At 42.8% G+C, this 14,019-nt stretch overlaps 5 non-coding genes across 5 annotated transcripts; all 5 read right to left on the bottom strand.

Annotated features, from left to right (window-relative positions):
- Positions 1 to 64: 64 nt before the first annotated feature.
- On the bottom strand, positions 65 to 153 carry trnay-gua (transfer RNA tyrosine (anticodon GUA)). The gene is given in 2 exon segments: positions 65 to 100; positions 117 to 153. It is a non-coding gene; the product is annotated as a tRNA-Tyr (tRNA).
- An 8,997-nt stretch (positions 154 to 9,150) lies between these two features.
- trnak-cuu (transfer RNA lysine (anticodon CUU)) lies at positions 9,151 to 9,223 on the bottom strand. Its single transcript has one exon. It is a non-coding gene; the product is annotated as a tRNA-Lys (tRNA).
- Positions 9,224 to 9,458: 235 nt separating this feature from the next.
- On the bottom strand, positions 9,459 to 9,547 carry trnay-gua (transfer RNA tyrosine (anticodon GUA)). Its single transcript is given in 2 exon segments — positions 9,459 to 9,494; positions 9,511 to 9,547. It is a non-coding gene; the product is annotated as a tRNA-Tyr (tRNA).
- A 3,262-nt stretch (positions 9,548 to 12,809) lies between these two features.
- On the bottom strand, positions 12,810 to 12,882 carry trnak-cuu (transfer RNA lysine (anticodon CUU)). Its single transcript has one exon. It is a non-coding gene; the product is annotated as a tRNA-Lys (tRNA).
- A 235-nt stretch (positions 12,883 to 13,117) lies between these two features.
- trnay-gua (transfer RNA tyrosine (anticodon GUA)) lies at positions 13,118 to 13,206 on the bottom strand. Its single transcript is given in 2 exon segments — positions 13,118 to 13,153; positions 13,170 to 13,206. It is a non-coding gene; the product is annotated as a tRNA-Tyr (tRNA).
- Between the last annotated feature and the right edge of the window lie 813 nt (positions 13,207 to 14,019).

Here is a 14,019-nt window from a genome sequence, read left to right as displayed (position 1 = left end):
GCAATTCCAATGGCTTGACATTTGGGAGCTCGTCCAAAACCGATGTCAAACCATAATCACGCCTTCCTTCGAGCCGGAATTGAACCAGCGACCTAAGGATGCCCGCTGCCTGAAACCTACAGTCCTCCGCTCTACCTACTGAGCTATCGAAGGGAAGCTTCTCACCATCTTCCCCTGGCAGTCTCAGTGGCCGTGCAAAGCCAAGAAGCACCGTGGCTTGGCTCAGTGGTTTTCAACCCGTGTGCCGTGAGGACTACCCAATTGTGTCGTGAGATTTTTATCCCCTGAAAAATATTATGTCATTTTGTTTGGTCAACTTCATAAATCTTGTATCAAATCAAACTTATTCAAATGTGTGAAAATATTACATTTATACATCACCTGTAGAAAGCGTTTCATAACTGAAATGTTGTGTTTGCCGGACTGAACGCACACCTACACTGAGTTGCAGTGCTATCTGTTGTATCGTAAGGTACACTTATAAATTTCAATTTAAGAAGTGAATTTATAGTATCACCTTATCACGAATCCTGGAATCTTGTAGAACTCAATTTCTGTAATAATTGGACACAGACACCAATTCCAAAGATATAAATTGTTAAATTTATTCAAAAACAAAGACTAAATGTAGCACTACACTAATTATACAAAAGGGAAAAGCTAATCAAAATTCAACTCTAGATCAACAAATCAAAGACAAATCACTTCCGTGACCAAATCAAAGACCATGGGATCGCATATGATAACACACAAATCGTTAAACAAAAAAGGTTATAAACACATTAACTACAATACCGGTTAGTAAGACGAAGGTGAGTCTCTCGTTAGTATTGTTAGTCAGACATTAAATAACTACGCAGGTTAGTATTTATGTCAGGTAACTTCTCGTTATATATATATCAGTCTCATTTACGTTTAGGTGCCGAGAAAGATCCTATCGTTACTTGTTACCACAATTTCCCTTAACTGATTATTATTCAATGATCAAGGATAGGCAGGGCCACCAATAATCTAACGACTATTGACTTGTGTCAATTTCAGACTAAACAGTTAAACAGGAATGAGAAGATATTTCTCGGGGTTGACAGATTTTATTTCTAAAATTATCAACAAAACAGTTTAATGCAACACAAATTTATATTTAAGAAAACTAAATGATATTACACATTCTAGAGTTATGAATCACAGAATAACATTTCTAATTGATTTCTCAAATGTCATGAATCATGAACTCCAAACTGTTAAACTTATCTGAACTTCGTCGCAGAGAGGCCTCTCTGTCTTCGGGCTCAGATCACAGCACACGGCACATGGTCCGTGTGGTTTGGAACAAAGGCAGTGCGGTTCAGCTTTGTCCAAGAACTTCCACTCAGTCGATGCACCTGGAAGTTGGGGTTTCGCGAAATTAGAGTCTTTTCCAAACAGATTTTCCACTGGTTTGAAGGCTCCAAGGTTGTGCACAAAATCTTCTTTGTAAGCAGGGTTCCACCGTAGTTACTTGAAGACAAAGTCTTTGAGGAAAGCAGGGCCCTGTTCGTTCCAAGGGTCAAGTTTCTTAAGACTCAAATAGCTATTTAAATGACTGAACACTTTCATATACATTCGACTTACTCAATTGTCCAGCTGTAAAACTCCACTGATCAGGTGGGCACAGGCGGGCATGCGCAGTCTGTAAAGTTCTTTATTTAATAAAGTCCTTTAAAAGAATTCTTCGTACGGCTCAATCTCCTTCTCCCAGTTTAACTCTTCTGTTGCCGGCAAAGACTTGGTTGGTTTCTGGTTCCGGTTCGGGCAACAGAGCTACAGGTTGAGCTGTGGCAGCGAGTTACTGGTTCAGGTGAGAGAGAAAGAGAGAGAGAGAGAGAGACTGTGCACTGTTCCTTATAGTCTGTCAGATCAATAGGTGATTGGTTCTTGAGTTCTTGAGATTGGATTTCGGTTTCAGCCCCCAGTGTCCTAATGGAGGGGGGCTTGATTTATGACTGATGTCAATCCATGCCATCTTTTGGAAATGCCGGTTGGCCCGGGTTCGTAGCTCTATGTCGGGATTTCGTCTCGTCCACTTCAAACAGTTTTTATCACCTACAGGCCCCTTTCTCCAGACATCTCATAGCAGGATTCAACCTATTTGGCCTCTTCTCGGTGCCATCCTCCCCAAAACTGTCACTTTGATGCAAACCAGTTCCAAGCTGATGAGCAAAGGAAATCTGATAACTTTGGGGGTGGAGAGGTCTTCTTTAGATCAGTGCTTCAGCTCAGAGCCCAAATGCTCTTATCAAAATACACCCAACATAACGCTACACAGTGGAACTGCAAGGCAATTGATTAAAGGGACATGTGGTGAATTCCTTTTTATCTTTATACTGTTGTCGGATGTCTCCTGTTCCTCTAAGTCTCATTTGGCCCTGGTTTTCCCCCTCTGTGTTGAATAATCGGGCTCTAAATAGCCCCGGCGTTTCTCCTGCAGTTCTTCGTTCTTTCCACTGCTAGCGCTGCCTTTGTGAAGGCAGATGGTGCTTGTGAGAAGTCAACAGGGTGTCCACCGAAAAGGGTGTCTGACTCCTGGTTTTGGATCCGGAAGGGTTGATAACAGACCGAAACGGTTACAATATGATACTGCTTAGATTAACTGTGGATATGTATTGTGATCATGCTCGGCTCAGGTGTGCGTTCAGTCTGCACACAAAACATTTCGGTCGCGAAACGTCTAATCAAATCGAATAAAACGGCGGGGATAGCATGTTTGATCCGTGTGCTATTGTTTTTCAACAATTGTAATGCCCTTTGTAACGTTTAACCACTTCGTTAAATACAGCTTGTTATAGGATATTGTGAACTGAACCTATTTTGCTGTGAATTTATATTTACTGCGAATAGTTTATTGTGTCTGGTCTTGGTCTGTCTGCACTAAATAAATTATTTGTATCAAGGGATTATTTAGTTTGTCTGTGTACTTTTTTACCTAACCACTAAGGGCCACTCCTTGCACTTCACACATTTGCCCTTTTAATTACTCCCTTACTGACATACTTTAACATGCAATGTGCGTGTGATAATAGTTTTAGCAGCCTGTTGCCATTCAGGTGAGACAATACCTAGTAAATCCTTTTTTTTTTTTTTCATGTTGGTGCGCCGCGAAGGTTTTTGGTCTCAGCAAAGTGTGCCGTGGCATTACAACGCTTGGGAACCACTGGCTTGGCTTGTTGGGCATCCAGGTATGCACTGAGATTACGATCGGCACGATGATTGTCGTTCTCAGGAGAATTGTGTTTCTTTGCTGATCACGTTCTCTGTCGCTTTTTACACAGTTCTTACAAGTGGCACATTGGGGATGAAGAGCAGAGCATGCTGACACGCATAGCTGTGGACTTCTGCATGGCATGGGGCCACAGGTCATTCCAAGTATTTCAAGACGCCTGCAAATGTGTGGACACGTTGTGTTGGCCCAACCCTCACAGATTGTGCCAAGTCAAGTAGAGATGCATGTTGTGCTGTTCTAAAGTGACACGTCGTCAACGGCAAAAACATCTCTCAGAGTTCCTGGCTTGACTTGCCTCTGGAAGACAACACTTGCCCAGGCTGGATATTTGCCGAAAGAAGCAAAGAGGACTAGACACCTTGCCTAGACGCAACTGCATATTTCATTGTCACCTGGAAGGCCATCCAGGCTTTTCACCATCATGGCCCTCGGTCAACAAGGCGCCCGAACACGGACTCGAACCCTGGACCCTCAGATTAAGAGTCTGATGCTCTAACACACAAATCGTTAAACAAAAAAGGTTATAAACACATTAACTACAATACCGGTTAGTAAGACGAAGGTGAGTCTCTCGTTAGTATTGTTAGTCAGACATTAAATAACTACGCAGGTTAGTATTTATGTCAGGTAACTTCTCGTTATATATATATCAGTCTCATTTACGTTTAGGTGCCGAGAAAGATCCTATCGTTACTTGTTACCACAATTTCCCTTAACTGATTATTATTCAATGATCAAGGATAGGCAGGGCCACCAATAATCTAACGTCTATTGACTTGTGTCAATTTCATACTAATCAGTTAAACAGGAATGAGAAGATATTTCTCGGGGTTGACAGATTTTATTTCTAAAATTATCAACAAAACAGTTTAATGCAACACACATTTATATTTAAGAAAACTAAATGATATTACACATTCTAGAGTTATGAATCACAGAATAACATTTCTAATTGATTTCTCAAATGTCATGAATCATGAACTCCAAACTGTTAAACTTATCTGAACTTCGTCGCAGAGAGGCCTCTCTGTCTTCGGGCTCAGATCACAGCACACGGCACATGGTCCGTGTGGTTTGGAACAAAGGCAGTGCGGTTCGGCTTTGTCCAAGAACTTCCACTCAGTCGATGCAGCTGGAAGTTGGGGTTTCGCGAAATTAGAGTCTTTTCCAAACAGATTTTCCACTGGTTTGAAGGCTCCAAGGTTGTGCACAAAATCTTCTTTGTAAGCAGGGTTCCACCGTAGTTACTTGAAGACAAAGTCTTTGAGGAAAGCAGGGCCCTGTTCGTTCCAAGGGTCAAGTTTCTTAAGACTCAAATAGCTATTTAAATGACTGAACACTTTCATATACATTCGACTTACTCAATTGTCCAGCTGTAAAACTCCACTGATCAGGTGGGCACAGGCGGGCATGCGCAGTCTGTAAAGTTCTTTATTTAATAAAGTCCTTTAAAAGAATTCTTCGTACGGCTCAATCTCCTTCTCCCAGTTTAACTCTTCTGTTGCCGGCAAAGACTTGGTTGGTTTCTGGTTCCGGTTCGGGCAACAGAGCTACAGGTTGAGCTGTGGCAGCGAGTTACTGGTTCAGGTGAGAGAGAAAGAGAGAGAGAGAGAAAGAGAGAGAGAGAGAGAGAGAGAGACTGTGCACTGTTCCTTATAGTCTGTCAGATCAATAGGTGATTGGTTCTTGAGTTCTTGAGATTGGATTTCGGTTTCAGCCCCCAGTGTCCTAATGGAGGGGGGCTTGATTTATGACTGATGTCAATCCATGCCATCTTTTGGAAATGCCGGTTGGCCCGGGTTCGTAGCTCTATGTCGGGATTTCGGCTCTCGTCCACTTCAAAGAGTTTTTATCACCTACAGGCCCCTTTCTCCAGACATCTCATAGCAGGATTCAACCTATTTGGCCTCTTCTCGGTGCCATCCACCCCAAAACTGTCACTTTGATGCAAACCGGTTCCAAGCTGATGAGCAAAGGAAATCTGATAACTTTGGGGGTGGAGAGGTCTTCTTTAGATCAGTGCTTCAGCTCAGAGCCCAAATGCTCTTATCAAAATACACCCAACATAACGCTACACAGTGGAACTGCAAGGCAATTGATTAAAGGGACATGTGGTGAATTCCTTTTTATCTTTATACTGTTGTTGGATGTCTCCTGTTCCTCTAAGTCTCATTTGGCCCTGGTTTTCCCCCTCTGTGTTGAATAATCGGGCTCTAAATAGCCCCGGCGTTTCTCCTGCAGTTCTTCGTTCTTTCCACTGCTAGCGCTGCCTTTGTGCAGCTTGTTATAGGATATTGTGAACTGAACCTATTTTGCTGTGAATTTATATTTACTGCGAATAGTTTATTGTGGCTGGTCTTGGTCTGTCTGCACTAAATAAATGATTTGTATCAAGGGATTATTTAGTTTGTCAGTGTACTTTTTTACCTAACCACTAAGGGCCACTCCTTGCACTTCACACATTTGCCCTTTTAATTACTCCCTTACTGACATACTTTAACATGCAATGTGCGTGTGATAATAGTTTTAGCAGCCTGTTGCCATTCAGGTGAGACAATACCTAGTAAATCCTTTTTTTTTTTTTTCATGTTGGTGCGCCGCGAAGGTTTTTGGTCTCAGCAAAGTGTTCCGTGGCATTACAACGCTTGGGAACCACTGGCTTGGCTTGTTGGGCATCCAGGTATGCACTGAGATTACGATCGGCACGATGATTGTCGTTCTCAGGAGAATTGTGTTTCTTTGCTGATCACGTTCTCTGTCGCTATTTACACAGTTCTTACAAGTGGCACATTGGGGATGAAGAGCAGAGCATGCTGACACGCATAGCTGTGGACTTCTGCATGGCATGGGGCCACAGGTCATTCCAAGTATTTCAAGACGCCTGCAAATGTGTGGACACGTTGTGTTGGCCCAACCCTCACAGATTGTGCCAAGTCAAGTAGAGATGCATGTTGTGCTGTTCTAAAGTGACATGTCGTCAACGGCAAAAACATCTCTCAGAGTTCCTGACTTGACTTGCCTCTGGAAGACAACACTTGCCCAGGCTGGATATTTGCCGAAAGAAGCAAAGAGGACTAGACACCTTGCCTAGACGCAACTGCATATTTCATTGTCACCTGGAAGGCCATCCAGGCTTTTCACCATCATGGCCCTCGGTCAACAAGGCGCCCGAACAGGGACTCGAACCCTGGACCCTCAGATTAAAAGTCTGATGCTCTAACACACAAATCGTTAAACAAAAAAGGTTATAAACACATTAACTACAATACCGGTTAGTAAGACGAAGGTGAGTCTCTCGTTAGTATTGTTAGTCAGACATTAAATAACTACGCAGGTTAGTATTTATGTCAGGTAACTTCTCGTTATATATATATCAGTCTCATTTACGTTTAGGTGCCGAGAAAGATCCTATCGTTACTTGTTACCACAATTTCCCTTAACTGATTATTATTCAATGATCAAGGATAGGCAGGGCCACCAATAATCTAACGTCTATTGACTTGTGTCAATTTCAGACTAAACAGTTAAACAGGAATGAGAAGATATTTCTCGGGGTTGACAGATTTTATTTCTAAAATTATCAACAAAACAGTTTAATGCAACACACATTTATATTTAAGAAAACTAAATGATATTACACATTCTAGAGTTATGAATCACAGAATAACATTTCTAATTGATTTCTCAAATGTCATGAATCATGAACTCCAAACTGTTAAACTTATCTGAACTTCGTCGCAGAGAGGCCTCTCTGTCTTCGGGCTCAGATCACAGCACACGGCACATGGTCCGTGTGGTTTGGAACAAAGGCAGTGCGGTTCGGCTTTGTCCAAGAACTTCCACTCAGTCGATGCACCTGGAAGTTGGGGTTTCGCGAAATTAGAGTCTTTTCCAAACAGATTTTCCACTGGTTTGAAGGCTCCAAGGTTGTGCACAAAATCTTCTTTGTAAGCAGGGTTCCACCGTAGTTACTTGAAGACAAAGTCTTTGAGGAAAGCAGGGCCCTGTTCGTTCCAAGGGTCAAGTTTCTTAAGACTCAAATAGCTATTTAAATGACTGAACACTTTCATATACATTCGACTTACTCAATTGTCCAGCTGTAAAACTCCACTGATCAGGTGGGCACAGGCGGGCATGCGCAGTCTGTAAAGTTCTTTATTTAATAAAGTCCTTTAAAAGAATTCTTCGTACGGCTCAATCTCCTTCTCCCAGTTTAACTCTTCTGTTGCCGGCAAAGACTTGGTTGGTTTCTGGTTCCGGTTCGGGCAACAGAGCTACAGGTTGAGCTGTGGCAGCGAGTTACTGGTTCAGGTGAGAGAGAAAGAGAGAGAGAGAGAAAGAGAGAGAGAGAGAGAGAGAGAGAGACTGTGCACTGTTCCTTATAGTCTGTCAGATCAATAGGTGATTGGTTCTTGAGTTCTTGAGATTGGATTTCGGTTTCAGCCCCCAGTGTCCTAATGGAGGGGGGCTTGATTTATGACTGATGTCAATCCATGCCATCTTTTGGAAATGCCGGTTGGCCCGGGTTCGTAGCACTATGTCGGGATTTCGGCTCTCGTCCACTTCAAAGAGTTTTTATCACCTACAGGCCCCTTTCTCCAGACATCTCATTGCAGGATTCAACCTATTTGGCCTCTTCTCGGTGCCATCCTCCCCAAAACTGTCACTTTGATGCAAACCAGTTCCAAGCTGATGAGCAAAGGAAATCTGATAACTTTGGGGGTGGAGAGGTCTTCTTTAGATCAGTGCTTCAGCTCAGAGCCCTAATGCTCTTATCAAAATACACCCAACATAACGCTACACAGTGGAACTGCAAGGCAATTGATTAAAGGGACATGTGGTGAATTCCTTTTTATCTTTATACTGTTGTTGGATGTCTCCTGTTCCTCTAAGTCTCATTTGGCCTTGGTTTTCCCCCTCTGTGTTGAATAATCGGGCTCTAAATAGCCCCGGCGTTTCTCCTGCAGTTCTTCGTTCTTTCCACTGCTAGCGCTGCCTTTGTGCAGCTTGTTATAGGATATTGTGAACTGAACCTATTTTGCTGTGAATTTATATTTACTGCGAATAGTTTATTGTGGCTGGTCTTGGTCTGTCTGCACTAAATAAATGATTTGTATCAAGGGATTATTTAGTTTGTCTGTGTACTTTTTTACCTAACCACTAAGGGCCACTCCTTGCACTTCACACATTTGCCCTTTAAATTACTCCCTTACTGACATACTTTAACATGCAATGTGCGTGTGATAATAGTTTTAGCAGCCTGTTGCCATTCAGGTGAGACAATACCTAGTAAATCCGTTTTTTTTTTTTTCATGTTGGTGCGCCGCGAAGGTTTTTGGTCTCAGCAAAGTGTGCCGTGGCATTACAACGCTTGGGAACCACTGGCTTGGCTTGTTGGGCATCCAGGTATGCACTGAGATTACGATCGGCACGATGATTGTCGTTCTCAGGAGAATTGTGTTTCTTTGCTGATCATGTTCTCTGTCGCTTTTTACAAAGTTCTTACAAGTGGCACATTGGGGATGAGGAGCAGAGCATGCTGACACGCATAGCTGTGGACTTCTGCATGGCATGGGGCCACAGGTCATTCCAAGTATTTCAAGACGCCTGCAAATGTGTGGACACGTTGTGTTGGCCCAACCCTCACAGATTGTGCCAAGTCAAGTAGAGATGCATGTTGTGCTGTTCTAAAGTGACACGTCGTCAACGGCAAAAACATCTCTCAGAGTTCCTGGCTTGACTTGCCTCTGGAAGACAACACTTGCCCAGGCTGGATATTTGCCGAAAGAAGCAAAGAGGACTAGACACCTTGCCTAGACGCAACTGCATATTTCATTGTCACCTGGAAGGCCATCCAGGCTTTTCACCATCATGGCCCTCGGTCAACAAGGCGCCCGAACAGGGACTCGAACCCTGGACCCTCAGATTAAGAGTCTGATGCCTTACCGGCTGAGCTACCCGGGCTTCAGTGAAGTGCTTCACAATGTGTTGGCTTCATGATTGTTCCAGACCGCTTTCTGGCCGGTTTAGAAAACTGGGCTCAGGGTGAAAAGGGTCACATGCATATGAGATGTTTGGGCAATGCGAGTTCTCCACAGCAAATCCGAATTTCCGGTGTTTTCTCCTTGTCCTCATGCAATTCCAATGGCTTGACATTTGGGAGCTCGTCCAAAACCGATGTCAAACCATAATCACGCCTTCCTTCGAGCCGGAATTGAACCAGCAACCTAAGGATGCCCGCTGCCTGAAACCTACAGTCCTCCGCTCTACCAACTGAGCTATCGAAGGGAAGCTTCTCACCGTCTTCCCCTGGCAGTCTCAGTGGCCGTGCAAAGCCAAGAAGCACCGTGGCTTGGCTCAGTGGTTTTCAACCCGTGTGCCGTGAGGACTACCCAATTGTGTCGTGAGATTTTTATCCCCTGAAAAATATTATGTCATTTTGTTTGGTCAACTTCATAAATCTTGTATCAAATCAAACTTATTCAAATGTGTGAAAATATTACATTTATACATCACCTGTAGAAAGCGTTTCATAACTGAAATGTTGTGTTTGCCGGACTGAACGCACACCTACACTGAGTTGCAGTGCTATCAGTTGTATCGTAAGGTACACTTATAAATTTCAATTTAAGAAGTGAATTTATAGTATCACCTTATCACGAATCCTGGAATCTTGTAGAACTCAATTTCTGTAATAATTGGACACAGACACCAATTCCAAAGATATAAATTGTTAAATTTATTCAAAAACAAAGACTAAATGTAGCACTACACTAATTATACAAAAGGGAAAAGCTAATCAAAATTCAACTCTAGATCAACAAATCAAAGACAAATCACTTCCGTGACCAAATCAAAGACCATGGGATCGCATATGATAACACACAAATCGTTAAACAAAAAAGGTTATAAACACATTAACTACAATACCGGTTAGTAAGACGAAGGTGAGTCTCTCGTTAGTATTGTTAGTCAGACATTAAATAACTACGCAGGTTAGTATTTATGTCAGGTAACTTCTCGTTATATATATATCAGTCTCATTTACGTTTAGGTGCCGAGAAAGATCCTATCGTTACTTGTTACCACAATTTCCCTTAACTGATTATTATTCAATGATCAAGGATAGGCAGGGCCACCAATAATCTAACGTCTATTGACTTGTGTCAATTTCAGACTAAACAGTTAAACAGGAATGAGAAGATATTTCTCGGGGTTGACAGATTTTATTTCTAAAATTATCAACAAAACAGTTTAATGCAACACACATTTATATTTAAGAAAACTAAATGATATTACACATTCTAGAGTTATGAATCACAGAATAACATTTCTAATTGATTTCTCAAATGTCATGAATCATGAACTCCAAACTGTTAAACTTATCTGAACTTCGTCGCAGAGAGGCCTCTCTGTCTTCGGGCTCAGATCACAGCACACGGCACATGGTCCGTGTGGTTTGGAACAAAGGCAGTGCGGTTCGGCTTTGTCCAAGAACTTCCACTCAGTCGATGCACCTGGAAGTTGGGGTTTCGCGAAATTAGAGTATTTTCCAAACAGATTTTCCACTGGTTTGAAGGCTCCAAGGTTGTGCACAAAATCTTCTTTGTAAGCAGGGTTCCACCGTAGTTACTTGAAGACAAAGTCTTTGAGGAAAGCAGGGCCCTGTTCGTTCCAAGGGTCAAGTTTCTTAAGACTCAAATAGCTATTTAAATGACTGAACACTTTCATATACATTCGACTTACTCAATTGTCCAGCTGTAAAACTCCACTGATCAGGTGGGCACAGGCGGGCATGCGCAGTCTGTAAAGTTCTTTATTTAATAAAGTCCTTTAAAAGAATTCTTCGTACGGCTCAATCTCCTTCTCCCAGTTTAACTCTTCTGTTGCCGGCAAAGACTTGGTTGGTTTCTGGTTCCGGTTCGGGCAACAGAGCTACAGGTTGAGCTGTGGCAGCGAGTTACTGGTTCAGGTGAGAGAGAAAGAGAGAGAGAGAGAGAGAGAGAGAGAGAGAGAGACAGAGACTGTGCACTGTTCCTTATAGTCTGTCAGATCAATAGATGATTGGTTCTTGAGTTCTTGAGATTGGATTTCGGTTTCAGCCCCCAGTGTCCTAATGGAGGGGGGCTTGATTTATGACTGATGTCAATCCATGCCATCTTTTGGAAATGCCGGTTGGCCCGGGTTCGTAGCACTATGTCGGGATTTCGGCTCTCGTCCACTTCAAAGAGTTTTTATCACCTACAGGCCCCTTTCTCCAGACATCTCATAGCAGGATTCAACCTATTTGGCCTCTTCTCGGTGCCATCCTCCCCAAAACTGTCACTTTGATGCAAACCAGTTCCAAGCTGATGAGCAAAGGAAATCTGATAACTTTGGGGGTGGAGAGGTCTTCTTTAGATCAGTGCTTCAGCTCAGAGCCCTAATGCTCTTATCAAAATACACCCAACATAACGCTACACAGTGGAACTGCAAGGCAATTGATTAAAGGGACATGTGGTGAATTCCTTTTTATCTTTATACTGTTGTTGGATGTCTCCTGTTCCTCTAAGTCTCATTTGGCCTTGGTTTTCCCCCTCTGTGTTGAATAATCGGGCTCTAAATAGCCCCGGCGTTTCTCCTGCAGTTCTTCGTTCTTTCCACTGCTAGCGCTGCCTTTGTGCAGCTTGTTATAGGATATTGTGAACTGAACCTATTTTGCTGTGAATTTATATTTACTGCGAATAGTTTATTGTGGCTGGTCTTGGTCTGTCTGCACTAAATAAATGATTTGTATCAAGGGATTATTTAGTTTGTCTGTGTACTTTTTTACCTAACCACTAAGGGCCACTCCTTGCACTTCACACATTTGCCCTTTAAATTACTCCCTTACTGACATACTTTAACATGCAATGTGCGTGTGATAATAGTTTTAGCAGCCTGTTGCCATTCAGGTGAGACAATACCTAGTAAATCCGTTTTTTTTTTTTTCATGTTGGTGCGCCGCGAAGGTTTTTGGTCTCAGCAAAGTGTGCCGTGGCATTACAACGCTTGGGAACCACTGGCTTGGCTTGTTGGGCATCCAGGTATGCACTGAGATTACGATCGGCACGATGATTGTCGTTCTCAGGAGAATTGTGTTTCTTTGCTGATCATGTTCTCTGTCGCTTTTTACAAAGTTCTTACAAGTGGCACATTGGGGATGAGGAGCAGAGCATGCTGACACGCATAGCTGTGGACTTCTGCATGGCATGGGGCCACAGGTCATTCCAAGTATTTCAAGACGCCTGCAAATGTGTGGACACGTTGTGTTGGCCCAACCCTCACAGATTGTGCCAAGTCAAGTAGAGATGCATGTTGTGCTGTTCTAAAGTGACACGTCGTCAACGGCAAAAACATCTCTCAGAGTTCCTGGCTTGACTTGCCTCTGGAAGACAACACTTGCCCAGGCTGGATATTTGCCGAAAGAAGCAAAGAGGACTAGACACCTTGCCTAGACGCAACTGCATATTTCATTGTCACCTGGAAGGCCATCCAGGCTTTTCACCATCATGGCCCTCGGTCAACAAGGCGCCCGAACAGGGACTCGAACCCTGGACCCTCAGATTAAGAGTCTGATGCCTTACCGGCTGAGCTACCCGGGCTTCAGTGAAGTGCTTCACAATGTGTTGGCTTCATGATTGTTCCAGACCGCTTTCTGGCCGGTTTAGAAAACTGGGCTCAGGGTGAAAAGGGTCACATGCATATGAGATGTTTGGGCAATGCGAGTTCTCCACAGCAAATCCGAATTTCCGGTGTTTTCTCCTTGTCCTCATGCAATTCCAATGGCTTGACATTTGGGAGCTCGTCCAAAACCGATGTCAAACCATAATCACGCCTTCCTTCGAGCCGGAATTGAACCAGCAACCTAAGGATGCCCGCTGCCTGAAACCTACAGTCCTCCGCTCTACCAACTGAGCTATCGAAGGGAAGCTTCTCACCGTCTTCCCCTGGCAGTCTCAGTGGCCGTGCAAAGCCAAGAAGCACCGTGGCTTGGCTCAGTGGTTTTCAACCCGTGTGCCGTGAGGACTACCCAATTGTGTCGTGAGATTTTTATCCCCTGAAAAATATTATGTCATTTTGTTTGGTCAACTTCATAAATCTTGTATCAAATCAAACTTATTCAAATGTGTGAAAATATTACATTTATACATCACCTGTAGAAAGCGTTTCATAACTGAAATGTTGTGTTTGCCGGACTGAACGCACACCTACACTGAGTTGCAGTGCTATCAGTTGTATCGTAAGGTACACTTATAAATTTCAATTTAAGAAGTGAATTTATAGTATCACCTTATCACGAATCCTGGAATCTTGTAGAACTCAATTTCTGTAATAATTGGACACAGACACCAATTCCAAAGATATAAATTGTTAAATTTATTCAAAAACAAAGACTAAATGTAGCACTACACTAATTATACAAAAGGGAAAAGCTAATCAAAATTCAACTCTAGATCAACAAATCAAAGACAAATCACTTCCGTGACCAAATCAAAGACCATGGGATCGCATATGATAACACACAAATCGTTAAACAAAAAAGGTTATAAACACATTAACTACAATACCGGTTAGTAAGACGAAGGTGAGTCTCTCGTTAGTATTGTTAGTCAGACATTAAATAACTACGCAGGTTAGTATTTATGTCAGGTAACTTCTCGTTATATATATATCAGTCTCATTTACGTTTAGGTGCCGAGAAAGATCCTATCGTTACTTGTTACCACAATTTCCCTTAA

The sequence above is a fragment of the Amia ocellicauda genome, unplaced genomic scaffold (assembly GCF_036373705.1).
Source record: "Amia ocellicauda isolate fAmiCal2 unplaced genomic scaffold, fAmiCal2.hap1 HAP1_SCAFFOLD_99, whole genome shotgun sequence".
Taxonomy (NCBI): domain Eukaryota; kingdom Metazoa; phylum Chordata; class Actinopteri; order Amiiformes; family Amiidae; genus Amia; species Amia ocellicauda.
The sequence above is the reverse complement of the archived record's forward strand: the minus strand, read 5'-3'. Positions and strand labels throughout refer to the sequence as shown.